Genomic DNA, 27,918 nt, shown 5'->3' on the forward strand with positions numbered 1-27,918 from the left:
AAAAAAAAAAAGCTAGAATAGAAAAAAAAGACCAAAAGTAAATACTCTCAAAATATTAGCTGTGATTATTTCTAGGTGGTGGAGTGGAGCCCTGTGTTTAGTCGCTAAGTCACGTCTGACTCTTTGAGACCCCCAGGGACTGTAACCCACCAGGCTCCTCTGTCCATGGGGTTTTCCAGGCAAGAATACTGGAGTGGGTTGCTATTTCCTCCTCCAGGGGCTCTTCCCAACCCAGAGATCAAACCCACGTCTCCTGTATCTTCTGCATTGGCAAGTGGATTCTTTACCACTGAGCTGGAGCATTACATAATTGTTACTATTTTCTTTATATTTTTATGAATTATCAAAATTTCTGCTGTTATATTATAATAAGAAAAAGTTTTTGTTTTAATGAGAGAATGGTCTCTCTCATATATTAAGCACTCAATAAATGGTAGTTGAAAGAATGATATACAAAGATTTGAAAGATTGTCCTGTCCCCTTCCTCATTCTGGCACTTCCTCACAGGAGAGAAAAGGATATGGATGAATTGAGAAGAGAGGAAAATTGAAAGACAGTAAGTGGATTTTCATGTTGGATTGGAGTGAAATCATATGGTTCCTCCCAAATTTATGTTAATCACTTTTGAGATGTCTTACAACCCTGTTTTTAACCTGCTGCTGCTGCTAAGTCACTTCAGTCGTGTCCGACTCTGTGCGACCCCATAGACGCCAGCCCACCAGGCTCCCCCGTTCCTGGGATTCTCCAGGCAAGAACACTGGAGTGGGTTGCCGTTTCCCTCTCCAATGCATGAAAGTGAAAAGTGAAAGTGAAGTCGCTCAGTCGTGTCTGACTCTAGCGACCCCATGGACTGCAGCCTACCAGGCTCCTCCATCCATGGGATTCTCCAGGCAAGAGTACTGGAGCAGGGTGCCATCGCCAACCTAGACAATAATAAATGTACTATTTCCCCCCTTTTTGATTTAAAAATGGTTGTTTTGATGCACCTAGTTAGAGATTTGATATTTTTTCCTTCTTGGCTGTAATTCTGACTCATTTATTTAACAAATGTCATATTGAGAACCTCCTACATATCTGGTGATGTTCACGCCTCCTCTGTACCTCCTCCCATCTTCTCTAGCTCCTAGCAGGTAACTCTGATTTTTACTAAAGCCTACCTTTACAACTCTAACTTCTCTTATTTCACTCAGGGCCTCCAGAGATGTAAAGTTCTTCAGTTGTTTTCCAGTGCTGAATTAACAGAGTTTTAAAAATGCTTGCAGCTCATTAGGGTTCATTAGGTTGTGCAGAACAAAGTACAAAGGAGCCTAGAATTTTCACGAATCTTTTTGTAAGTTAAAAAATAAAGCTAGCGCAAGTGACAGTGTTAGATTAACAGTTCCAAAGATGAAAACGTTTTAGGGATCTGAGCGGTTCCAGCCAAACATCCATTTGCTCTCCGGGCCTGAGCTTATTCACTAGCTTAGATCTTTCTCCGTGTTGTCTTTCCTTTGATTCGGTAGAGCATCCTTGTTAAGGGAATAAACGATGAGAAAAATGGACTGTTGAGAATCGGAGTTGGGAGTAGAGAATTCTTATGTGGTTTGATCCCTAAACTGAAGGTTCATCTGATTTTCTCATTTTCTTGCCCTTAGATTAACATAGTACATTGACATATCCAACCTTAAAAAATTTTTTTATTGAAGCATATAGTTGGTTTACAATACTATATTGATTTCAGGTGTACAATATAGTGGTTCAATGTTTTTATAGATTATACTCCATTTGACGTTATAAAATGCTGGCCATATTCCCTGTTCTGTACAATATATCTTTGTAACTTATTTATTTTATATATACTAGTTTGTACCTCTTAATCCCTTACCCCTATCTTACGACTCCCCCAGTTCCTCTTCCCAAAAGCAGCTACTAATTTGTTCTCTATATCCATGGATGTGTTTCTGTTTTGTTATATTTATTCATTTGTTTTATTTTTCAGATTCCACATATAAGTGACAACATACAGTGTTTGTCCTTCTTTTGCCTGTCTTATTTCACTAAGCGTAATACCCTCTAGGTCCATCCATGTTGTTGCAAATGGCAGAATTTCATTCTTTTTTATGGCTAAGTAATATTCCATTATATGATATATATGTACCACATCTGCTTTATAGATTCATCTGTTAATGCTCACTTAGGTTGCTTCCACATCTTGGCTGTTGTAAGTAGTGCTGCCATGAACATAAGGGTGCATATATCTTTTTGAATTAGTGTTTTTTTTTTTTCTTTCAATATATGGCAAGACATAGCATTGCTGTATAATATGGTAGTTCTATTAATATTTTTAGTTTCTTGACAAAGTTCCATATTGTCTTCCATAATGCCTGCACCAGTTTACATTCCTACCAACAGTGTAGTAGGGTTCTCCTTCCTCCACATCCTCATCAACATTTATTATTTGTGGTCTTTTTGATGATAGCTATTCCAACAGGTGTGAGGTGATACCTCATTGTGGTTTTGATTTGCATTTCTCCTGTGAAGAAAGCTGAGTGCCGAAGAACGGATGCTTTTGAACTGTGGTGTTGGAGAAGACTCTTGAGAGTCCATTGGACTGCAAGGAGATCCAACCAGTCCATTCTGAAGGAGATCAGTCCTGGGTGTTCATTTGAAGCGCTGATGCTGAAGCTGAAACTCCAGTACTTTGGCCACCTCATGAGAAGAGTTGATTCATTGGAAAAGACCCTGATGCTGGGAGGGATTGGGGCCAGGAGGAGAAGGAGACGACAGAGGATGAGATGGCTGGATGGCATCACCGACTTGATGGACATGAGTTTGGGTAAACTCCGGGAGTTGGTGATGGACAGGGAGTTCTGGCGTGCTGCAGTTCATGGGGTTGCAAAGAGTCGGACACGACTGAGCGACTGAACTGAACTGAATAATTAGTGATGAATATCTTTTCGTGTGCCAGTTGGCTTTCTGTGTGTCTTCCTTGGAAAAATGTCTATTCAGGTCTTCTGCCCATTTCTAAATCAGATTTTTGGTCTTTTTAAAAAAATATTGAGTTGTTTGAGCTGCTTGTATACTTTGGATATTAGCTTCTTATCAGATATATTATCTGCAAATATTTTTTTTCCATTCCGTAAGTTGTCTTTTTGTTTTGTCGATGTTTTCCTTTGTTGTGCAAAAGCTTTTGTTTAATTAGGTCCCATTTGTTTATTTTGTCTGAGGAGACTGATCCAAAAAACTATTGCCATGAATTACATCAAAGAGTGTTCTGCTTGTTTCCTTCTGGGAGTTTTATGGTTTCCAGACTTACATTTAGGTGTTTAATCCACTTCAAGTTTATTTTTGTATACAATGTGAGAAAATGTTCTAATTTTATTCTTTTACATACAACTGTCCAGTGTTCCCAGCACCATTTATTGAAGAGACTGGTTTTCCCCCATTGTATATTCTTGCCTCCTTTGTCATAGATTAATTGACCATATGTGCATGGGTTTATTTCTGGGCTCTCTATTTTGTTCCATTGATCTGTGTGCCTCTTTTTGTGTCGGTATCATGTTCTTTTAATGACTATAGCTTTATAATATAGTCTGAAGTCAAGGAACCTTATACTTTGTGCTTTGTTCTTTTTTCTCATGATTGCTTTGAATATTCAGGTCTTCAACCTTTTGATAATATATATTTATGAAAACCCAGAGACCACCAACTCATTTTACTTTTGTTCAACAGACATTAAAAAGCTTTCTTTAGAAACAGAATCACACACAAACATTTTTATATATAAGGGTGTTGATCACACATTAATTTTAGTATAGAAAAATATGAAATGGTTATTGTTGCCTCAAAACACTGGGATATTATATAATCATAATAAATGAAGGTGCAGATTGGATTAAACTGGCAGATCAAACAGATCAAACACATATACCTTTCCTCCCCAACTCTCAAAATCTAGAAATGGAATTAGAATATTTATATGAGTCTTAATTTTGAGATTAATTCCATCTCAGTCCTGGGAAACAGGAAGAAAGCCATCAACAGAGCAGAAATCACTGAAAGAAATTTAATGAAGTTGAATTGATAAAGAAATGCATATAATCTAGCTAGAGTTGCCAAAAATCCCTGATAATTCTGTACCTTAATATGCTATCAGGGCTACATGGACCTGAGAGTGATGGTTTTGCCAAGACTTTGGAAGTAAGATTACCATTTGAGTATTTAAAAATTCATACACAATGAAAAAGAGTATTCAGATAAAGGATGGAACTAGGGGCTTATTCAGATAATTGTGACTTAAAAGTTTTGGAAACACAGAAGATCATAATTAGGGCAGTTTGGATATATTTTAAATATTTATTTATTTACTTATTTATTTTTGGCTGCACCGGGTCTTTGTTGCTGTGTGTGGGCTTTGTCTAGTTGCTACAGGCGGGAGGGGAGGACTACTCTCTATTGCTGTGTTGGCTTCTCATTCTGGTGACTTTCCTGTTGCAGAGAACAGACTCCAGGGTACAGAGACTTCAGTAACTATGGCAACTGAGCATGTGGAATCTTCCCAGACTAGGGATCGAACCCGTGTCCCCTGCATTGGAAGGTGGACTCTTAACCACTGGACCACCAGGGAAGTTTGGATATATTTTTAGAGAAAAATACTAGTTCTGTCGTATTTTATCCTATAGACTCAGAGTGTGTAACTAGAAAGGGATATTCACCACCAACCAAAGAAAAAGAGGACCAATGGGTCAGACATTTGCTGTGTTTATCTAGCATTGTTCAGAGGAAAGATTGTTCAGAACCACTGCAGAGGATGAGAGGTTTATTAGGTTTCAGAATATCATGCATCTAAAATCTTTAAAGATCTCCTTCTCTCTCATCAATTACTCGGGTGATAATTTTGGCTTCTCTCGAATTCAGGTACTGTGAAGGTTGTGGTCATCATGGCCAACAAAAACCTTCCTTCCTTCTTCCCTCTCTCCCTCCCTCCCTCCCTCCCTCTCTTTCTTCTTTCCTTCTTTCCTTTTCCTCTCCCCAGCACTTCCTTCCCTTTTCCTTTTAAAAAATAGTTTTATTGAGATGTAATTCACATTCCATGCAATTCTCCATTTAAAGTAAATAATTCAAAGACTTCCAGTGTATTTATAGAGTTGCACAGCCTTTACCACAATCTGATTCTAGAACATTTCTATCACTAAATAGAAACCCAGAGCCCATTTACAGTTACTCCGTATTCTCACCCCTGATCCTAGGCAACCACAAACTACTCACTGTTTCTATAGATAGGCCTTTTCTGATTATTTTTTTTATGAATGGAATCATGCTGTATGTGTTCTTTTGCATCTGGTTTCTTTCAATGAGTATGATGTTTTTCAGATTCATCCATGTTTTAGTATTTTGTTCTTTTTTATTGCCAAGTAATATTCCATTGTGTGGTTTTATATTCCACATTTTGTTTATTCATCTATCAGTTGATAGACATTTGATCATTATGAATAGGGCTGCTATGGACAATTATGTACATGATTTTGTGTGCACATATTCTTTGTTTCTCTTGGGTAGGTACTTAGAATTGTTGGGTTATATGATAATGCTAATTTTTTAAGAACCTGTCAAGCTATTTTCCATTAGTTGCCTCCCTTCACTTTTATACTTTATTTTTAATCTTGAATTATTTTAAAGTAAATTATAAACCTCAAGACATGCCACTTAGCCCAAAAAGAGCATTATTCTACCTAAAAACTGTCAATTTATTATTATCACTAATTCAAATTTCCACTGTAAACTTTCCATGCATGAATACTCAGTCACTTTAGTCATGTCTGACTCTTTGTGACCCTATGGACTGTAGCCCCCAGGCTCCTCTGTCCATGGGACTCTCTGGGCAGGAATACTGGTTTGGGTTGCCACACCTTCTTCTAGGGAATCTTTCTGACCAGGGATTGAACCTGTGTCTCCTGCATTGCAGGCGGATTCTTTGCTGCTAAGCCGTTAGGGAACCTCAAACTTCCATATGCATGAATATTTGAAGCAGTGGATTAAAATCTCCCTCTGTAAATCAGTGAAGTTTTGGCCTCTCCAATTTCAAATGTTGAAATCTTAAACCCCAATGTGGTGGTTAGTAGGAAGTATTAGGAGGGTCCTTTGGGAGGTGATTGGGTCATGAGAGTAAAACTCTTATGAATAGAATTAGTGCCCTGATTTGACAAAAAGCAGGGGGACAAAGAGCTCCTCCACCCTCTCCACCATATGTAAATACAGTGTACAATAGCTATCTATGAACTGGGAAGTGGGTCCTTGTCAGACAATGAATCTGCCAGCACCTTGATCCTGGACTTCCAGGCCTCCAGAATTGTAAATTTCTGTTGTTTATAAGCTTCACAATCTATGTTCGTCTGTTATAACAGCCTGAATGAGCTAAGACAGTTGGATAAGTGATCTGAATTCTGAGGTTGGAATTAGCAAGCATGCTTAGTTAATAGACTAAAAGCCAGACTCTAGTCTGGTCTCTCTCAGAAATAAAGGCTGCATTTTGGCCTCCACAGACCACTCCTTTGCTTTATTTCTCAGTTTCTTCAGCACCATGTTGCAAAGAGGGGTGCCATTTTTTAAGTGTTCCTCAAAGACGCCAATGCCTAGGTTCTCATGAAGGACAGCAGTACTTCCTGCCACTCGGATGGGTGAGATTTCCCAGGATGCTTTCAGTAACACCCCCTTGTTTGGAATTGGTTTGAGTGGCTTTTCCCTCCTTGAAACCCAAGGAGTCTTGGGGAGGATAGGCATTTCTCTGAAAATGATGCCCCGAAGATAAACCAGCAATTGATTTAAACGTTTATTACCTATTTGCAAGAGATGATGGAGGTGGATAATGGGAGCACTAGTCTAATTTTTACATTAGTGCTTTTTTTTTTCCTTCTTTTTTAAAATTTATTTTTAATTGGAGGATAACTGCTTTACAATGTTGTGTTAGTTTCTGCTGTACAACATGTGAACCAGCTATATGTATGCATATATCTCCTCCCTCTTGCACCTCCCTCCCACCCCCTACCCCATCCCAGTCACAGAGCACCAGGCTGAGCTCCCTGTGTTATACAGAAGCCTCCCACTGGCTCTCTGTTTCACACATGGTCGTGTATATACGTCAGTGCCACTCTCTCAATCCGTCCCACCCTCTCCTTCTCCCGCTGTGTCCACAAGTCCATTCTCAACCTCTGCCTCTCTATTTCTGTCCTACAAATATGTTTACCAGTACCATTTTCCTAGACTCCATTTAAATGTAATAATAAATATTTGTTTTTCTCTTTCTAACTTAACTCTGTATAATAGGATCTAGGTTTATGTTAGAGAAATGAGCACAAATTGTGAGTGTGCATCTGAATGAACTTTCATAGAGAGAACCTGCACACTTAGCCAGCACCCACTTCAGAAAGCGGGCTTCCCTGGTGGCTCAGTGGTAAAGAATCTGCCTGCAATGCAGGAGCTGCAGGAGACGCAGGTTCGATGTCTGGGTCAGGGAAGATCCTCTGAAGGGAAACATGGACACCCACACTAATATTTTTGCCTGGAAAATCCCATGGACAGAGGAGCCTGGTGGGCTACAGTCCATGGGGTCACAGAGTTGGACACAACTTAGTGACTAAATAACAGCACACACTCTTTAGCTGTTGCACGGGGCTCAGTGGTCGCAGCACGCAGGCTCTAGAGTAAGTATGTGGTCTTAGTAGCCCTGTGACACGTGGGATCTTCCCTGAACAGGGATGGAACCCACACCCCCAGCATGGAAAGGTGGATTCTTAACCGCTGGACCACCAGAGAAGTCCGAGGTCCTAGGTCTTATCTCCTGGAGACTGTGAGGTGGGGTGGTTCCTGGCTTAGGAATCAACCAATGCGGATTCTTGTCCTGTCGTTCAACACTCTGCTCTGTTGTTCACAGGCTAGATGACCTTGGTCTAGTCACTTGGTATTGTATTTTGCCCTATTTCATCTCTGTGCCTTATTTGATTGTCTGGCTCTGATGATGAAGAGGGACATTTGTGCCCTAGGGCCTATCTTACACACTTTATGATACTTTATTTCCAAAAGCCAATTTTTATTGCAAACTCTTTCTATACCAGGTGCAAGCACTTAGAGTTCTGGCACAGCGTTTACCGCCATGTATGAGAACTTGTCTCTACACAGTGTACACACTGCGAGTTTCTTTGATGCAGGGAGCTTCATTCATTTGAAAGTTGCAGCACCTGGTGCACGGTGGGGCCCAGAGGAAGCAAGCACTCCACACATGTTTGCTGAAAGAGTGAATGAGTCTCCTTGGTATCTGTGGATCCTAGCAGACACTGCTGGTGGTCTGGCCAAGCCCTCAGGTATTTACTTCCCCACTTTGGCTGCTTCCTGAAGACTCCTATGATTCTGAGGTCTCCTCCTGGCTTCAGGGGAACACTGGCTGCAAAGGCTGGGAGTGCTGGAGAGCGAATGTCCCCAAAGCAGACCTCCATATAGGAGGCCTGGGGAGCTGGCGGATAAACCCCAGCCTCTTCAGCCCCCAGTAGAATAACCAAGGTCTCTGTACTGTCTCTCTGAGTCTCCCTGGGGACTGAGCTCCACTTTCCATGGTGATAGCAGCTTGATTCTACAGCCTTTATTGGCTTCCTCCCCCTCCTGTCTCACTTACTCACTCTCTGTGATTTTGAGGATCACCATCTAAAGAAAGTACATGCACTTAACTCCCTGCTTTCACGGTTTGCTTCCTGGGGAATCTTGCCTACCTTGAAGGATTGTTGTGATAAATGAAAAACACACTTCAAAGGCTTTTTGGTCTCAAAATGTAAGTAGTGTACTTTTGAAATGAGTTGTTCTCAACAGGAGCATGATAGGTTGAATAGTGGCCCCCAAATATATCCATGTCCTAATCCTGTGAATATTTCCTTATAGTGCAAAAAGGACTTTGTGGATGTGATTGAATTAAGGATCAGAGATGGGAGATTCTCTTGGATTTTCCTGGTAGGCTCTCAGTATAATCACAAGATTCATTAGAGAGGGAGGCAGGGATTCCCTTGGTGGTCCTGTGGTTGACTCCACACTCCCCCTGCAGGAAGCCTGGGGTTGATCCCTGGTCAGGGAGCTAAGATCTCACATGCTGCACGGCACAGCCAATAAAAAAATAAACACATTTTAAAAAGAAATAAAGAGGGAGGCAGAGGGAGATGTGACCCAGAATTAGAAGGCAGTGTGAGCACTGAAGCAAGATGCTACGCTGCTGGCTTCCAAGATGGAGGGAAAGTCCATGGGCCAAGACAACTTGCGGGATCCTTGTTCCCTGACCAGGGACCCAACCTGGGTTCACAGCAGTGGAAGCACAGAGTGCTAACCACTGGACCACCAGGGAATTCCCCGGAATGCAGTTTGATAAGCTTGAAAGGCAAGAAAATAGATTCTTCCGTAAGAGGACTGCCCTGCCAACACCTCGATTTTGGCCCAGTGAAATTGCTTTTGGGCTTCCTACCTCCATAACTGTAAGAGAATTAATGTGTAGTATTTTAAGCCACTAAGCAACTGTAGTCTTAGGAAGACTAATATGAGGAGGGCCCTGCCTATTGCCCCTAACCCACACCAGCAGGGGGCAAAGTAGGTGCAGGGGGAGCAGTAGTTCCCAGTGACCCCTCTCCCCCGCAAAAGAATCCTGCTCACTCATCAACTTGCTGGCTTCAGATACAGTAAGACCAGTTTGAGCTGTTTGCACTTCCTTGGGGCCAGTCTTTCAGGACAGACTTGTGAAGAATTTCCACTGTATTTCAAGGTCAAAAAAAAGGAAGAGTCAGAGCTTTTGTGGTTTTCTTTTGAATGGAACAACAAACACTAAAACAAAATCATAAATAAGCTTGAGAAAGCTGAGTAGAGAAAGTCCGAAGGCTAGCCCAGTTCCCTGCTGTTATTAAAATTAGCTATCAGTTGTGTTCCTTTGCATCAGTTCAGTTCAGTGGCTCAGTCATGTCTGACTCTGCAACCCCATGGACTGCAGCAAGCCAGGCCTCCCTGTCCATCACCAACTCCCGGAGTTTACTCAAACTCATGTCCATTGAGTCGGTGATGCCATCCAACTATCTCATCCTCTGTCATCCCCTTCTCCTCCTGCCTTCAATCTTTCCCAGGATCAGGGTCTTTTCCAAGGAGTTAGTTCTTCACATCAGGTGACCAAAGTATTGGAGTTTCAGCTTCAGCATCCGTCCTTCCAAAGAATATTCAGGACTGATTCCTCTAGGATGGACTGGTTGGATTTCCTTGCAGTCCAAGGGACTCTCAAGAGTCTTCTCCAACATCACAGTTCAAAAGCATCAGCTCTTTGGTGCTCAGCTTTCTTTATAGTCCAACTCTCACATCCATACATGACTACTGGAAAAACCATAGCTTCGACTAAATGGAACTTTGCCTGCAAAGTAATGTCTCTGCTTTTTAATATGCTAGGTTGGTCATAGCTTTTCTTCCAAGGGACAAGTGCCTTTTAATTTCATGGCTGCAGTCACCATCTACAGTGATTTTGGAACCTCCCAAAATAAAGCCTGTCTCTGTTTCCATTGTTAACCTATCTATTTGCCATGAAGTGATGGGACCAGATGCCATGATATTCATTTTTTGAATGTTGAGTTTTAAGCCAGCTTTTTCACTCTCCTCTTTCACTTTCATTAAGAGACTCTAGTTCTTTGCTTTCTGCCATAAGGGTGATGTCTTCTGCGTATTTGAGGTTATTGATATTTCTCCCAGCAATCTTGATTCCAGTTTGTGCTTCATCCAGCCCGGCATTTCTCATGATGATACTCTGCATGTAAGTTAAATAAGCAGGGTGACAATATACAGCCTCAGCATACTCTTTTTCCAATTTGGAGCCAGTCTGTGTTTCATGTCCGGTTCTAACTGTTGCTTCTTGATCTGCATTCAGATTTCTCAGGAGGCAGGTCAGGTGGTCTGGTATCCATTTCTTGAAGAATTTCCCAGTTTGTTGTGATCTACACAAAGGCTTTGGCATAGGCAATAAAGCAGAAGTAGATGTTTTTCTCTGGAACTCTCTTGCTTTTTCAACGATCCAACAGACATTGGCAATTTGATTTCTGGTTCCTCTACCTTTTCTAAATCCAGCTTGAACATCTGGAAGTTCACAGTTCATGTACTGTTGAAGCCTGGCTTGGAGAATTTTGAGCATTACTTTGCTAGCATGTGAGATGAGTGCAATTATACGGTAGTTTGAACATTCTTTGGCATTCCTCTGCATATCAGGACTCATATCTAAAAACCAGAAATATGATCTCTGCTGTTGTGGGCTGTGTATCTTCCTTTTATTTTCAGCCCAAACCATGGAGAGAGTTCCTATGAAACGTATTTGTGTGAGTACAACTTTCTTCCCTGTAGAATTCACAATATGTGGGAAATACTGTTTCATCCTTCTTTTACAATGTCTAAGGCTGGACATTTTCAAGAATGTTTTTGAGATAATCAGGGCAATTTGAATGTGTATTGACATAAAATAATTGTTAATTTCATTAGGTGTGATAGGCATTATTGTTACATAAGAAAATACTTATAGCGGTTAGAACTATGTAAGGGATGAAATGACATATGTAATAGAAAGGAAGAAAGGAGAATGGGAAGGAAAAAGAATAGGAAAGAGACAGATACAGAGAGACAGAGAAAGCAACAAACAAGTCAAGTATAGCAAGATTTTGATAGTTGTTAAACTTAGGTGATGAGTGTACAGATGTTTGGGCTTCCCTGGTGGATCAAAGTAAAGAACTCGCCTGCCAATGCAGGAGACATGGGGGGTTTGACCCCGGGGTGGGGAAGATCCCCTGCAGTAGAAAATGCAACCCCCTCCAGTATTCTTGCCTGGGAAGTCACATGGACAGAGGAGCCTGGTGGGCTACAGTCCATGGGGTCGCAAAAGCTTTGGACACGACTTAGCAACTAAACAACAACAACAACATTCAGATATTCATTATATTATTGTATGTGTTTAAAAATATTTTTAAAGATTTTTCTGGAAAAAATTGATGGCTATAAACAGTCTTTTTAAAAACTTTCAAAGAGAGACAGCTTCAGGAAAAGGATGGTGAACACGAGCTCTGGAGTTGCCTGGGTTCCAGTCTGGGCTGCTGTGCTTTCTAGCTGTGACAGTTTGGACATATTCCTCAACCTCTCTGTTCTCAGCTTCCTTCTAGGTAAAAGGAACATAGCAGTACCCACCTTCAAGGATTGTTGAAAAGAATCGAGAAGATAATACTCCAGTGGGAATAGGGTCTGGTGCAGGGTACTACAAAGTTTATTATTACTTTTAGTATTGTCTATTGTACTGGTACAGTGATTCTCAGCTGGGGGTATTTGTGACCCCCAGAAGATATTTGGAAATATCTAGAGACACTTTTGATTGTCACAACCAGCGGTGCTACTATCTTCTGATAGGTAAATGCCAGGAGCCCTGATAAATGCCCTGGGCCATGTAGGACAGCCTCTACTCCAGTGATCTGGACCAAAATGCCAGTAGTGCTGAAGTGGAGAAATCCTGTTGCTAGTATTAAAAGGACATTGTAAAAATATTAAATGTCAATATGCAAAATAAAGAATAATAATAGCCCATAATTTCACCATGCAGAAATAATCACTATCCAAAACTAGAAATTTACAAAAAGAAAAGGACATCTTCATCAAAATTAAAATGCATAATAATGACAAAGTCCCTTTATCTCACTGCTTCCAGTAGTGGCCTGTCCTCATTTCTTTGAAACTGTCACAACTTACAGAAAGTTGTCCAACGTCTTCAGACGTTTGGTAAACATACCATTTGGTATTTGACTAGGCAAATTCTTTTGGAATGAAGCTGAATGAAATGCAGGGAATCTATTTGAAGTCATTAGTCACCTCAGAAACTATTCTGACAACACTTTTCTGTAGGGGAGAAATTTAGCAGATTATATCAAAAGCCATTTAAAAGTCCATATTCTTTCACTTGGCAACTCCATTTGTAAGAATTTATCCTATAGAATGGAGAAGGAAATGGCAACCCACTCCAGTACTCTTGCCTGGAAAATTCTATGGGCGGAGGAGCCTGGTAGGCTACAGTCCATGGGGTTGCAAAGAATCGGACATGACTGAGCGACTTCACTTCACTTCCTCCTATAGAAATTATCAAAGGTGTCTGTATAGATGGTCACTTCCTTTTTAAAGTTTTGGCTGCACTTGTTCTCTGGTGCAGTGTGCAGGCCTTCCCTAGTTGCAGAGCACTGGCTCTCCAGTGGCTCTGAGGCATGTGGCATCTTAGTTCCTTGACTAGGGATTGAACCCACATCCCCGACATTGGAAGGCAGATTCTTAACCACTTGATCACCAGGGATGTCCTGATCATTTCTGTACTGTTTTTAATTGTGAAAAATTGGAAGGACCCTAAATTGAAAACAATAAAGGGAGACTTGCTGATATGACTCCAGTGCATTCATGCAGTAAAATGTCATGTAGTCATTTAAAAACACAATATTTAATCTATATATGGGTGCATGGGGCCACAAAGAGTTGGACATGACTGAGTGACTAACGCATGGAAAGGTAGTCATAGAGTACTCAGTGAAAACTAGCCCTAGGAGAGGTCTAGAAGGGCTAATGAGTTTGTGGATATCATGCCAAAGGTGTAGTGAGCACCCAGCATAGCTGCTAGGGGTTGGGACTCCTGGGAGAAAAGTCCTGAAGACACATAGTCCTTCAGTCTCCTGGCATCCTGAGGAGAAACACGCTGGGGTCAAGGGGCACTTGGGGAAGGTACTCTGGCAGAGGTACCTCGCCCCTGTTGCTCTCATTTTTCATGGAACAAAGGTAGTGAGTGGCCTTGTCCTTGGCTGACAAATATTTTGCATTCAGTTGCCAAGTAGGCTGTGCTGAGGTGCCACTGGGAGGGCACTCTGTGAAGCACCTGCAGTCTTTGGGCCCCCTGGTCTTGGGGGAAGTTGGTTTGGGGACAGCCCTCGGCTGCAGGGAGCATTTGTCAAAAGTTCCAGTTAGCTCATCACCAGCAGCCAGAAAGATTCTGAGGATCAGAAGATTTACCTTCTGTGCTAGTCAGCTTCCCTGGTGGCTCAGATGATGAAGAATCTGCCTGTAATCCAGGAGACCCAGGTTCGATCCCTGGGTTGGAAAGACCCTCTAGAGAAGGGAATGGCAACCCACTCTGGTATCCTTGCCTGGAGAATTCCATGGATGGAGGAGCCTGGAGGGCTACAGTCCATGGGGTCGCAGAGAGTCAGACAGGACTGAAAGGGCCAGGTTTTTAGTCTTAAATGAAGGGTTGTGCCAGGTGATGTCTAAGGATCCTCTGAACTCTAACTCTTTTATGATTCCAATATTTTAATTACATCAATGGCATTTCTTTTGTTACAAATGATTTGTAAATTCCCTGGAGTTTCATTGGCTGGTGTAGTAAGGTTTGCCTCCTGTAATATTACCAGACCCTGGGGGAGGTTTGTCTCAGTATCTGGAAAAACTTTACCATCATTCTCCCTCTTCTTTTTTTTTCCCCCTGCCTTCTCTCTTCCTCTTAGGAGGTTTATGTGGCTTAATTAATTCAGATCAGTCAAGTACTTTTGAGACTCTGAGTATAGTCAAAATCTTCCTATGAATAATAGCCCATTGGGAACTCGAACCCCTCCGAGCATTATTAGCAGAAGATGTTAGTCTTGCGGCTTGTGTAATTTGAAGCCTATTCATTCCAGTGTGCAAAATCTGCTCCTTGGAGGAAAAAGCACCCAGGAAAACCTGAATTCTCTGAGTCTTTTGCATAAAATACCCAGGGATTTGACAATGTGCTTCAGGCTGAGAAAGGGAATTCTGGGAGATGACATTCCTTAGAAGTATAAAATGAAGTATTTGGGGAGGATTTCATACTCTGGTTGGGGGGACTGAATTTTTTTTTTTTTTTAGGCAGAGTTTCTGTGAACATTGCGGGGAATGCTCTTTTCCAATTTCTCTTCTCCAGGGATGTTTGATGGCAGGTGATGAGATAAGTCACTTGGCTCCTCTGGGTGAGGCAGTTTAATCATCACTGGCTCCAACCATACCAGGGAGCCCTCCCACCAAGAGGAAGGACATGAACAAACTTGAAATCAGATGTTTGGGGAGGATCTGCTCTATTTTTTTAGGAACTGTTCAGGAACTCTGTGGCTTTGGCGGGGACCTCAGATCTTCCATTTCTTTTTCCATCTGTACAATGGGAATAATAATATCTAATTCCCAGGTATCATGAGGCTTATATGTGATAGTTGATAGTCAATGTATGTGAGCTCTTGGAGAGCTGGCCCATTTTATACCATGTATTAGTATCTGCTTTGACATATGTGAGTGTCTAATGCAGACTGGCAGTGGGAAGAGCTGTTCACTGAAGGCTTTTGATGAGTCAAGCTCTGTGGCAAGCCCTTTACATATATTATCTCATTTAATCCTCACAGCTACCCTGTGGGGTAGCATTATTGTGGCCCCATTTTAGAGATGGGGAAACTAAGGCACAAAGAGGTTAAGTAACGTGTACAAAGCCATGCAGTGAATGAGTTGGATATCAGAGTTCCAAGCTTTTAATTTATTAGGTTATTGCTGCCTTCCCCTCCTCCTCTGTAACTTCCCATAGGTCTTCGAGTTAACTTCCTCCAATTATAAGTCAGAGGAGAAGGAACATTTGTAGATGACCTGCAGAAAAAGCCCACGCTGCCGAATCCTTGGTATCTCATGATTCACAATAGAGAGGCTGCAAGACACCTTAATTCATCACTCTCTGTCCCTTCTGCCCCTTTCCCTCTCTGACTGACAGTTTCCATTGGAGAACCAAAATCGAGGACTTGGCAGTACTATTCATGACTGAGAACTAATTCAAGTGGTTCTGATTTCATTTTTATCAGTCTATTCTGAAGAGCCCGGGACATCTCATGCACCAGAAATTAACTGCTGGTAGCCTGAAACTCCCAAGGGAAGTGCCAGGGTTGTTGGTATCCCTCACTTCGTGGGAGCAGTAATTCTTATTTTTTACCTCCATAAAGTTTTAAGGATTCTAAAAGCCATGAGTTTAATATTGGAAAGCATAGAAAATACAGACATATAGAAATATAGAAGAAGAAAATTTGGAAAACATAGAAAAATATGAAAAGAAAGCTTAAATCAACCAGTGGCATTAAAGCTTATTCTTTCCAACATTTCTGGTACATGGTTGGGATCTTTACAATATACATACATATCTCTCTGTTTTTCACTTAATGAAATATGTCAACATTCCATTATAGATTATTTGAAAGTATACAAATGTAAATTTTAATGGCTGCATAATGCTGTGCCATGTGGAACTGATAAAGAAGAAGAATAAAGTAAACTCTACGCATCCATTTAGAAATAGAACATTGCCAATGTTTTAGACACTCCCTTTATGCTTCTGCCTAATTGGATCCCCCTTTCTTCCTAAAGGTAGCCATTACTTTTGAGAAAATTATTCTTTCACTTTACCAGCTGTGGTGGAGCATTATATTGGTGGCCCCCCCAATGAACCATGGCTCCCCCTAATCAGCCCTTATGCAGTCCCATAGCATGCTGACTTTTGGATCTGTCTCCATATGAGTTGATTTGGCTGATGGAACAGTAATAAGCATGATTGGAAGGACTGATGCTGAAAAATGAAGCTCCAATACTTTGGGCCCTGACACATTGGAAAAGACCCTGATGCTAGAAAAGATTGAAGGCAGGAGGAGAAGGGGACGTCAGAGGATGAGATGATTTGATGGCATCACCTACTCAATGGACATGTGTTTGAGCAAGCTCTGGGAGTTGATGGACAGGGAGGCCTGGTGAGTTGCAGTCCATGGGGTCACAAAGAGTCAGACACAGCTGAGTGGAGTGAACTGAACTGAAACAAAGATTTGACAAGTGCTTAAACATTAGGAAGAACTTCAGAAAAGATCTCCATGACCCAGATAGTCACAATAGTATGATCACTCACCTAGAGCCAGATATCCTGGAATGAGAAGTCAAGTGGGCCTTATCACTATGAACAAAGCTCATGGAAGTGATGGAATTCCAGTTGAGCTATTTCAAATCCTAAAAGATGATGCTGTGAAAGTGCTGCACTCAATATGCCAGCAAATTTGGAAAACTCAGCAGTGGCCACAGGACTGGAAAAGATCAGTTTTCATTCCAATCCCAAAGAAAGGCAATGCCAAAGAATGCTTAAACTACCGTACAATTGCACTCATCTCACACGCTAGTAAAGTAATGCTCAAAATTCTCCAAGCCAGGCTTCAGCAATACGTGAACCATGAACTTCCAGATGTTCAAGGTGGATTTAGAAAAGGCAGAGGAACCAGAGATCAAATTACCAACATCTGTTGGATCATCGAAAAAGCAAGAGAGTTCCAGGAGACATCTATTTCTGCTTTATTGACTACACCAAAGCCTTTAACTGTGTGGATCACAACGAAGTGTGGAAACTTCTTCAAGAGATGGGAATACCAGATCACCTGACCTGCCTCCTGAGACATCTGTATGCAGGTCAGGAAGCAACAGTTAGAACTGGACATGGAACAACAGGCTGGTTCCAAATAGGAAAAGGAGTACGTCAAGGCTGTATATTGTCACCCTGCTTATTTAACTTATATGCAGAGTACATCATGAGAAACGCTGGGCTGGAAGAAGCATAAGCTGGAATCAAGACTGCCAGGAGAAATATCAATAACCTCAGATATGCAGATGACACCACCCTTATGGCAGAAAGTGAAGAACTAAAGAGCTTCCTAATGAAAGTGAGAGAGGAGAGTGAAAAAGTTGGCTTAAAGCTCAACATTCAGAAAATGAGGAGCATGGCATTTGGTGTCATTACTTCATGGCAAATAGATGGGGAAACAATGGAAACAGTGACAGACTATTTTTTTGTGCTCCAAAATTACTGCAGATGGTGACTGCAGCCTTGAAATTAAAAGACGCTTACTCCTTAGAAGAAAAGTTATGACCAACCTAGACAGCATATTAAAAAGCAGAGACATTGCTTTGCCAACAAAGATCTGTCTAGTCAAGGCTATTTTTCCAGTAGTCATGTATGGATGTGAGAGTTGGACTGTAAAGAAAGCAGAGTGTGGAAGAATTGATGCTTTTGAACTGTGCTGTTGGAGAAGACTCTTGAGAGTCCCTTGACTGTAAGGAGATCAAACCAGTCCATCCTAAAGGAAATCGGTCTTGAATATTCATTGGAAGGACTGATGCTAAAGCTGAAACTGCAGTACTGTGGCCACCTGATGCAAAGAACTGACTCATTTGAAAAGATCCTGATGCTGGGAAAATTTGAAGGCGGCAAGAGAATTGGACAACAAGATGAGATGGTTGAATGGCATCCCTGTCTCAATGGACATGAGTTTGAGTAAACTCAGGGAGTTGGTGATGGACAGGGAGGCTTGGCATGCTGTAGTTCATGGGGTTGCAAAGAGTCGGACGTGACTGAGCGACTAAAGTGAACTGAACTGAATATTGGGATGGGTTCTTCTGGAATATTTCCTCTTGAAACTCTGAGACCACCATGTTGTCAGGGAGCCCAAGGTAGCCAAAACTCCACACTTACGTGCCGGTCCCTCCTGCACTGCCAATTAAGCGGTCTCAGTCTGCCCCCATATGTCTGAGTCACCCCAATTGAGGTTCCAGACAGCGTAGAGCAGATATGAGCCATTCCTGGTGTGCTCTGTGCAAATTCCTGACACAGGATTGTGAGCACATAGAATCACTGATGTCTTAATCTACCAAGTTTTTGCACGGTTTGCTTTGACAGCACTACCTGAAACACAACCTATGCCTGTATGCTTGAACAATATAGTGTTCAGTGTTGTCCAGTTTTGAACTCTGTGCAAAATAGAAACATAGTAGGTATTTTCTTAGGTGTCTTGCTTCTTTTGTTAAATATCCTGTTTGAGAAACATCTCCACTGTTATTTTGTGTGGCTGAAGTTCATTGGTTTTCTTTGATGAGCAGTGTTCCACAGCTGTTTATTCATTCTATTACTCATGAACATTTAGGCTGATTTGAGTCTGGGGCTATGAAAAACAAAGTTTCTGTGGACATTCTTGTACATGTCTCTCTAGGTCCATACGCAAGTTTCCCCAGGGTGTAGCCCCTGGGGTAGAGTTGGGGTTGAAGGATAGGTGCCTAGTCAACTTTATTAGGCATTATTAAACTGTTTCTCAAAGTGATCTCCTGTTATGCCTCCCACTAGCAGTGTGTGTGAGTTCTTACTCATCCTTGCCAGTACCCGGTAATATCAGACTTATAAATATTTGTCTATCTGATAGATGTGTAATGGCATCTCACCATGGTTTTAATGAATTTCCCTAATGCCCAATAAGCTTCTTTTTATAGTCATTGGTGATTTGGATATCTTTTTTTCTAAAGTGCAAGCTCAAATACTTTGTTCATGATTCTATTCAATTGTTTGTCTTTTTCTTATCAGAGGGCCTTTATAGATTCTAGAGGTAAGTCATCTACTGATTATATGTGTTACAAATATCTCCTAATTTGTAGGAGATGGCTCTTTTCACTGTCTTGGACACTTCGTTTAAATGTCAGGAAATTTGTTAGCATTTTATTTTATGGTTAGAACTTTTTATGTCTTGTTTAAGAAATTCTTCCTTACTGTGAGCTTTCTATATTTTCTTTATAAGTGATCTTTTAAATGACTTGACATTTAGAGTTAATATACATGGAGCTTTTATTTGTGTATAGTAAGAGGTGAAAGTGAATTCGCTCAGTCGTGTCCGACTCTTTGCAATCCCATGGACTGTAGCCTGCAAGGCTCCTCTGTCCGTGAGTTTTTCCAGGCAAGACTACTGGAGTGGGTTGCCATTCCCTTCTCCAGGGGATCTTCCTGACCCAGGGATCAAACCTGGGTCTCCTGCACTGCAGGCAGACTCTTTACCATCTGAGCCACCAGGGAAGCCATAGTAAGAGGGAGGGATTCCATTTCACATTTTTCCCCCATGGATACCAAATTATTCCAGCATCAACTTACTGCAAAGCTTATCCCTTCCCCAACACAGTGCTGGTTTTATTATATATCAAATGTCCATGTGTAATTGGGTCTGCCCTGGGCTCACTGTTAATTCCACTAGTGACTTCTCTATTCCTGTCTGGTATTTTGACATACAGTGGGGAAAATTCTTTCAGCTTAATCGTCTGCAAGAGTGTCTTGGCTATTCTTTGCATTTCCATATACATTTTAACATCAGCTTATCACATCCTACAAAATACATATATGGTTTTTAATCAGAGTTGCATTAAATCTATCAATCAATTTGAGGAACTTATATAGCAACAAAATTCAATCTTTCAATCTATGAACATTCTATAGCTCATCTATTTAGATATTCTTGATGTATTTTTATTTATTTTTTCAGTTCTCTCTCCATTCTGTTTTTAAAAATATTTATTTATTTTTAATTGATTGATGATTGGTTTACATTAATGTATTTTTAATTAAGTTTTTACAGTTTTCCCTATTTAAAGTCTCATGCATTTTTGTTAAATACTTTAAAAATTACATTGTAAATGATATTAACTTTTTGTTTCTTTGATTATATCAAAACACAGCTGGTTTCTAGAAACTGATTTTGTATTTAAAATTTTGCTAACACCTTTATTAGTTAAAATAATTTGTCTGTAGGATCGTTTGAATCTCTATGACACAATTTTATTATCTGTAAATAATGACAACTTTGTTTCTCTCTGTTTGATACTTGTAATTTTTATTTCTTTTCCTTGCTTTTCTGCACTGGCTAGAACCTTCAGTACAATATTGAATAGATGCAATTTCAGGCATCCTTGTCCCTTTGTTCCCATCTCAAAAGGAAAGCATTTAACATTTCATATGTAGAATGATTTTTTTTTTTTTCTCCACAAGTGACCTTTTCAGATCAATAGAGTATTCTTCTATCCTTATTTTGCAAAGAGTGTTTTATGATAAAATGATGTTGAATTTTGACAAATGCTTTTTTGGGTGCATCTATTGAAATGATCATATGAAATTTTTTTTTAATTTATTAAAGTGAGTTATTTTAATTGATTTTCTAATGACAAATCAATTTCACATTTGTGATTTAAATCTAACCTGCTAGATTTGGTTTGCTAATATTTTATTTAAATAGTTTGTAATAAATGTTCATATGTGATATTAACTAGAAAACCTTTTGTTTTTTTCACATTGTTTTTCTCTGGTTTCAGATCCATAGTTATACAGGCCTTACATTCTCAGAAACTTTGGGTATGATGGTGATATTGGCTTTACCAGAGTTCTGTAGATCTTGCCAGTAAAGCTAACAGATCTGGGATTTGAGAGTGAAGGATTTTAGACTTCTGATTTAATTTCTTACAGATTATAGAACATGTTCTAGGTGTTTTGGGGTTAGTTTGGTACATCATATTTTTCAAGGAGTTGCCCATTTCATATGGTTTCAAATTTATTGGCATGATATAATCAAATACATTCCTGATATCTTTTTAAGATTCACAGCATCATAATTATGTCTCTCCTTTCACTACTGGTATTGCTTGGTTTTGCCTTCACTTTTTTTCATCTTACTGAAGCCTTACTTAACTTACTCTTAATCATCTTATGAAGGCTTACCAATGTTTGGATCAATGTTTGAATCTTTTCAAAGAACCAGTGTTTTGCATGGCTGATCTCTAATGTATTTTTTCCCATCTCATTAACTTTTGCTATCTTTCTCTTTTCCTTTCTACTACTTTCTTGATTTAGATGGAAATCTAGTTTCAACTACTTACCTTCTTTAAGCATTGTGAGTTCTTCCCTCTGATTCTACCTCGGGTATGGGCCTGACTCTTCCCTTTTATTTAAAAAGATATAAGAGAGACTTCCCTTCTGGTCCAGTGGCTAAGACTCCATACTCCCAATGCAGGGGGCATGGGTTCGATCCCTGGTCAGGGAACTAGATCCCACATGCCATGACTAAGACCCAGCACAGCCAAATAAATAAAAATAAATATTGAAAAAAAGGACATAGGGTCTGTGCCTCTCTGCAACTTGTTGGGAGAAGAGCTTGCAGATGTAGTCTCTTATATTCTCTGGCCACTGGCCAATAGTCTGATACTACGTGTAATGATCCATCCCTCTATCTTAAATACACACATTGCCTTCTTACTTTTGGCTTCTCCTTTACATTTCAGCAGTTGATCAGAGCATACTTTGGTCAGAATGTGGCTAATCTATCTGCTGTAGCAATGACTCAATTGCTGGACTAGAGAAGAAGGCTTGTGTGGACCTACAAAAGAAGGGTTTGAGCACCTCTGCCTTCCATCCCCACAACCCTCCAGCCACTCCAGCCCAGGACCTAGTCCAACTCTGGGGCTTCATTCTGGGCAACATTCATTTACAAAGACTGTGTGAACCACCTACACTAAACATTTTTCCTCCATCTTCTCACAGAACCACAGAATGCTTACGGAGTCTTTCTCGCCCCCATACAGCACTTCCTGCCATGGAACCAACGGTTCGTCTTGGGACTGGAAAGCATTTTGAAATATGACTCGAGAATATGTGGCTGGGGCCTGGGTTTCCTTGATAGTACTTCTCTCAGCTTAGAAACCAGGGACAAGTCATTGTACTTGAAATTTGCATCTCATTTGCAAACTGTTCCAACCTGATGCTAAAGAAAGGGGCTTAGGAAAAGAAGGCCAGTCGGTCAGTGTGACTGGACCTGCAAGGGACAGACTTCTCTACAGAGAAACTTCCCCCAACCTCTCAGAGGTTCTTCCAAAAACACTGTGTCTTGTGGTCACAGTTTTTGGAGCAGAACTGTCTTGTTCCAGAATCTGAGAGATCTTGGCACAAAGCCTTTCCTCACAGGTACTGTCCCCAGTCCCTCCAATGTCCTATGACTCTAGAAACAAGAAAGGGATATTTTAATACGAAGCACTTTGAAGTAAGAAAAAGAAGTTGTCCTTCAGAAACTTTCAGAAGATTCAGATTGGTTCCATCAGCATGGAGTTAATCACTTGTGTTACAATCCTAAGCTTCAGTCAAGAGGTTGGTTTGACATATTCCCTCCTTGGCTTCAGCTTCACAAATACATGAATAGTGTGATTTTTCTCCATTCATCTCATGTGGAGTTCTGGGAAGGGAGATGTGTTCCAGGACCCACGGGTCCCAGGAACACCCAGCAGCATCAGCAGATGCCACCTATGCTGGCCATATGGTGCTTGTTTTTCAAAACCATTGCCTCGAATCGAAACTCAGCAAATACTTCTTAGGCATCTACATGGTATATGGTTTGTAACGGCAGAAGTGAAGGAAGTGAACATGATTCCCTTAGGGAACCTGCAGTATAGTGGGGAGATAGAAATGTCAATTGAAAATGGAAAGTGCTAGAAAGAGGTTAAGTACAGAGCGCTGTGGGAGTTCAGAGAAGAGTGACTGGGTGGGGACCTCTGCTGGGTGCTCCTCCAGGCCCACACTATTCTTCTTCACCCTGCTCTCTGCCTTAGGAGACTGACCTGCATGAACTTCATCAATGGTTTCCTTTGTCTTCCAGCCTCTGGCTGCACTGATACGTGGCTGTTGTTCAGTCACTAAGTCAGGTCCAACTCTGTGACCCCATAGACTGCAGCACACCAGGCTTCCCTGTCCTGTACTATGTCCCAGAGTTTGCTCAAACTCGTGTCCATTGTGTCAATATGCCATGCAACGATCTCATCCTCTGTCACCCCCTTCTCCTCTTGCCTTCAATCTTCCCCAGCATCAGTGTCTTTCCCAATGAGCTGGCTCTTCCCATCAGGTGGCCAAAGTATTGGAGCTTCAGCTTCAGCATCAGTTCTTCCAACAAATATACAGGGTTGATTTTCTTTAGGATTGACCACTTTGATCTCCTTCCTGTCCCAGGAACTCTGAAGAGAGTTCCTTAGACACAATTCGAACACATCAATTCTTTGGCTCCCAGCCTTCTTTATGATTCAGCTCTCACATCTGTACGTAACTACTGGAAAAACCACTGCTTTGACTATACAGATCTTTGTCAGCAAAATGATGTCTTTGCTTTTTAATACGCTATCTAGGTTTGTCTCAGCTTTTTTTCCAAGAAGCAAGTGTCTTTTAATTTCATGGCTGCAGTCACTGTCCACAGTGATTTTGGAGCCCAAGAAAATAAAATCTGTCACTATCTCCACTTTTCCCCCATCTATTTGCTGTGAAGTGATGGGACCGTATGCCATGATATTACTTTTTTGAATGCTGAGTTTTAAGTGAGTAGGGTGTTTATTCTCCTGGCCTCTTCCCAGCAGTGTGGCCTTGAGCTGACTGCACCCCTCCAACAAGTGTCACAGCTCCATGAAAGCAGTCTTCTCCACATGACCCTCTGTGACCAGCCACCTCCAACAACCACTTCTCTCTTTGTCTCTCTTTGGTAACAGCCCTGCTCTAGCATCCCAGGTATTGTGTTAGGCCTTGTTTTTCCCCTATGAATGGCTCATCCTCAGTAAATAGTCCTTTATTAAGTCTTTGCCAAATGATCTTTATTTGAGTGTGTTGTCTTTTCTGCCGGGTCCCTGGCTGATGTTGTGTCGAATCCTGTTGGGGTGGGACAGTATGGTGAACCAGCAAGGGGGCTTCACAAAGGAGGTGACCCTGGGATTCAGGTTTAAAAGCTAAATGGAGTTTTGTCTAAAATTAAGTTAGCCTTAATTTCTCACGATCCAAAGGCAATACTAGTTCAGTTGATACACCCCCAGGCACAATCTCTCCATACTGGAGGTTTTACTTAGTCAGTGGTTCTTCCTTTGGAAAGTATTTGAACAAACAAAGATGACTCAAGAACACAGGTAGTTACTCTTTTGGTATTTGTTGATTTAAAAAATTTTATAATGAGGAAAACTTACTTTTAAACTGAATTGGTGGGACTTCCCTGGTGGTCCAGTGGTTAAGAATCTGCCTTCCAATGCAGGGACTCAGGTTTTTATCCCCAGTTGAGGGACTAAGTCTCACAGGCTGCAGGGAGACCAGGCTCAGTGCCACAGTTAGAGAAGCCCGAGGGCGGCAACAAAGAGCACTCAGAGTGAAAGATCTCTTGAGTCACAAGGAAGACCTGATGCAGCCAAATAAATAAGTCAAATAAAATAAAGTAGCATTTAATTAATCCTAGTAGAGGGCTTTCCTGGTGGTTCAGATGGTGCAGAATCTGCCTGCAATGCAGGAGACCCTGTCATTCAATCCCTGGGTTGGGAAGATCCCCTGGAGCAGGGAATGGCAACCCACTCCAGTATTCTTGCCTGGAGAATCCCATGGATGGAGGAGCCTGGTGGGCTACACTCCAGGGGGTTTCAAAGAGTCGGACACGACTGAGCGACTAAGCACTTTCTCTTTCAATAGCACCTCTGTAAATTTAAAAACAGTACATGTGTATGTGTGACATGATTTTTATTCAGTCTTCAGATGATGTTTGGCTCATGTATGGATTTGAGAACCCCTTGAATGCATTCTGCTGCAGAGGTGGGTGTGACAAACTCAAGAACCTCATGTCTAGGCTAATTCTTTATATCTCTCCTCTCCACTTCCTCCACTCCTTCCTGGGCACAGGTGTCCACATCATCAAATGTTAGAGCTGGAAGGAAGATACACCACTTACTGGATCCAATCACTCTGCTTTAAGATGAGGAAATGGAGAAGAAGTTACAGTCTCAGAAGTCACATTGCTAGTTAGTAGCTGAATCAACAATAAAACCTGGGTCCCTTGTTTCCCCGTCTGGAGCTTTTTCTAGTATTAAAAATTAAAAATTGTCTTTCTCCTCTGGTAATGTTTTGTGCCAAAAATTTGATCTCTCAGTGTCCTCCAGATTGAGCAGATGGTAAACTTTTCCTTTTTCCCCTTACCCTCCCACTCCCTGTTCATTCTAAAGCAGCAAGTCCTGGGCTGTCAGGGCATCCGTTCCTAGCCACACTGTAAAGAGTGGGCATGAGCAGGCTTAGCCCACTTCAGATCAGGACTGAGAATGGTCATCTGCTCCCCTACCCCAGTCCCAAGAACCAGAGGGAATCAAGTCCACCTTAAGCAGAACAGACAGACCTGGGACCTAAAAGTAGGGGGAACTCCTGGGCCCGAGGCCAACTCTGAGCTTGAAAAGCTCTAGAAGAGACCTCAGTATTAACAGCCATCTTAGGTCTGCATAGCATTTCACAGATGAGATGTATGTGCTCATCCCCATGTCCATGATCCTATCTGTGCCCTGAAAGTCCACATACTGGGTTCCTGAGTGGCAAGAGAAGTGACCTGACCGATAGCATCTGGCCAGAACTTGGATCTGAGGTCACCTTGTCATTCACAGGTCACCACCCCGCCAGAGCCCCCAGGCAACTTAGGAGCTTGAAAGTGGAACTTTGTTTGTCAGATACAAGTACACTCGCTTCTTACGTTTCATTCCTAAGGCCAGAAAACGGAGGTGGGACCCCGTCAGTGGTTGGCGCCCAACCCCAGGAGGGCTTGAGCCAGACAGTGAGCAAATTCATGCTTTTCTCTGCAATCAGAGGCATCTATATACATGGTGAATGTTATAGCCCATTGAAAAATAAATAACCCTTCCAGGAAATGCCCCCATCTAGAACGTTTAAGTGTGGAAGGAACTTGGTCTTATGCAAGAGGTAGTGGGTGTTGATTGTTGTGTCTGTTAAAGCATGGCAGATTTCTGGCAGTGTTCACATTAGTGGCTTTGTATACAAATATGCTGTGATGGATCTGTATGCTCTAATGTAAAGACCTTGGTAATGTATATGTGTTTTAGTTACTAAGTCATGTCCAAGTCTTGCAACCCTACAGACTGCAGCCCTCCAGGCTCCTCTGTCCATGGGATTCTCCAGGCAAGAGTACTGGAGTGGGTTGCCATTTCCTTCTCCATGGTACAGTATACATAAGCTTTTGTTTCCTCTTGTTACTGCATTTTGTTTATGATAAATTTTTCACCGTGTGGTATATATTGTTCTAAATCACTATACAAATCTGATATTAAATACACACTGTGTGTGTGTGTGTTAGTCGCTCAGTTGTGTCTGACTCTTTGTGACCCCATAGGCTGTAGCCCACCAGGCTCCTCGGTCCATGGAATTCTCCAGGCAAGGATACTGGAGTGGTTTGCCATTTCCTTCTCCAGGGAATCTTCCTGACCCAGGAAAATATACATTATTACATGATTATTCAATCATGCTATTTATGGCACTGAGATTTTCGATCTTAAGATATATATGGAAAGGAATCCATTTATTGAATTATAACTAATACAGACATGATATCTAAAATTTTTTTAAAAAGAGTTAACTTAAACAATTTGAATGAGATCTACTGTGTTCTAGAGTTCTCAGTCCTCCAGTCACTGGTGAGTGGCCAGAGATAGACGTCTGATCCAAGTTGAGCCAATGATACCACCTAGCCTATCACTATAGCTGATTTTTCTGAGAATGGGAGCTTGACCTAACGTGGGTCAGCCACAATCCTTTACTGGAATTGTTTTTCCTTCAGTCATGTTGAGTGACAGAGCTGAGTGAGATGAGCCTGGCTGCTATTAGAAGTCATGTTTCCAGTGACATGGAAAAGCCTAAAAGAAGAAAGCTGACACAGACAGAGGCTAAGATGATACTTTAAGGGTTCAGAGGGCTTTCTATTCCTGATTTCAGTTGACTTTCAAGGCTGTAAATTTCCACAATTTCATTATAAAAGTTAAAAAATTTCAATTTGTCATTTGCAACCAGAAGAATTCTGACTGATTCCAATGTGGTATCAAAGTGGTAAATTTCTTGAAAGTAAACCTCACATTTTATTCATCTTATACTTTCTAGTGTACAGTGCCAAGACATGATTTTCTCTGAGGAATGTACTAAAAATGTAAATTACATATCTATTATTCCAGGCCCCAATG

Source organism: Bos javanicus, chromosome 8, assembly GCF_032452875.1.
Source record: "Bos javanicus breed banteng chromosome 8, ARS-OSU_banteng_1.0, whole genome shotgun sequence".
Taxonomy (NCBI): domain Eukaryota; kingdom Metazoa; phylum Chordata; class Mammalia; order Artiodactyla; family Bovidae; genus Bos; species Bos javanicus.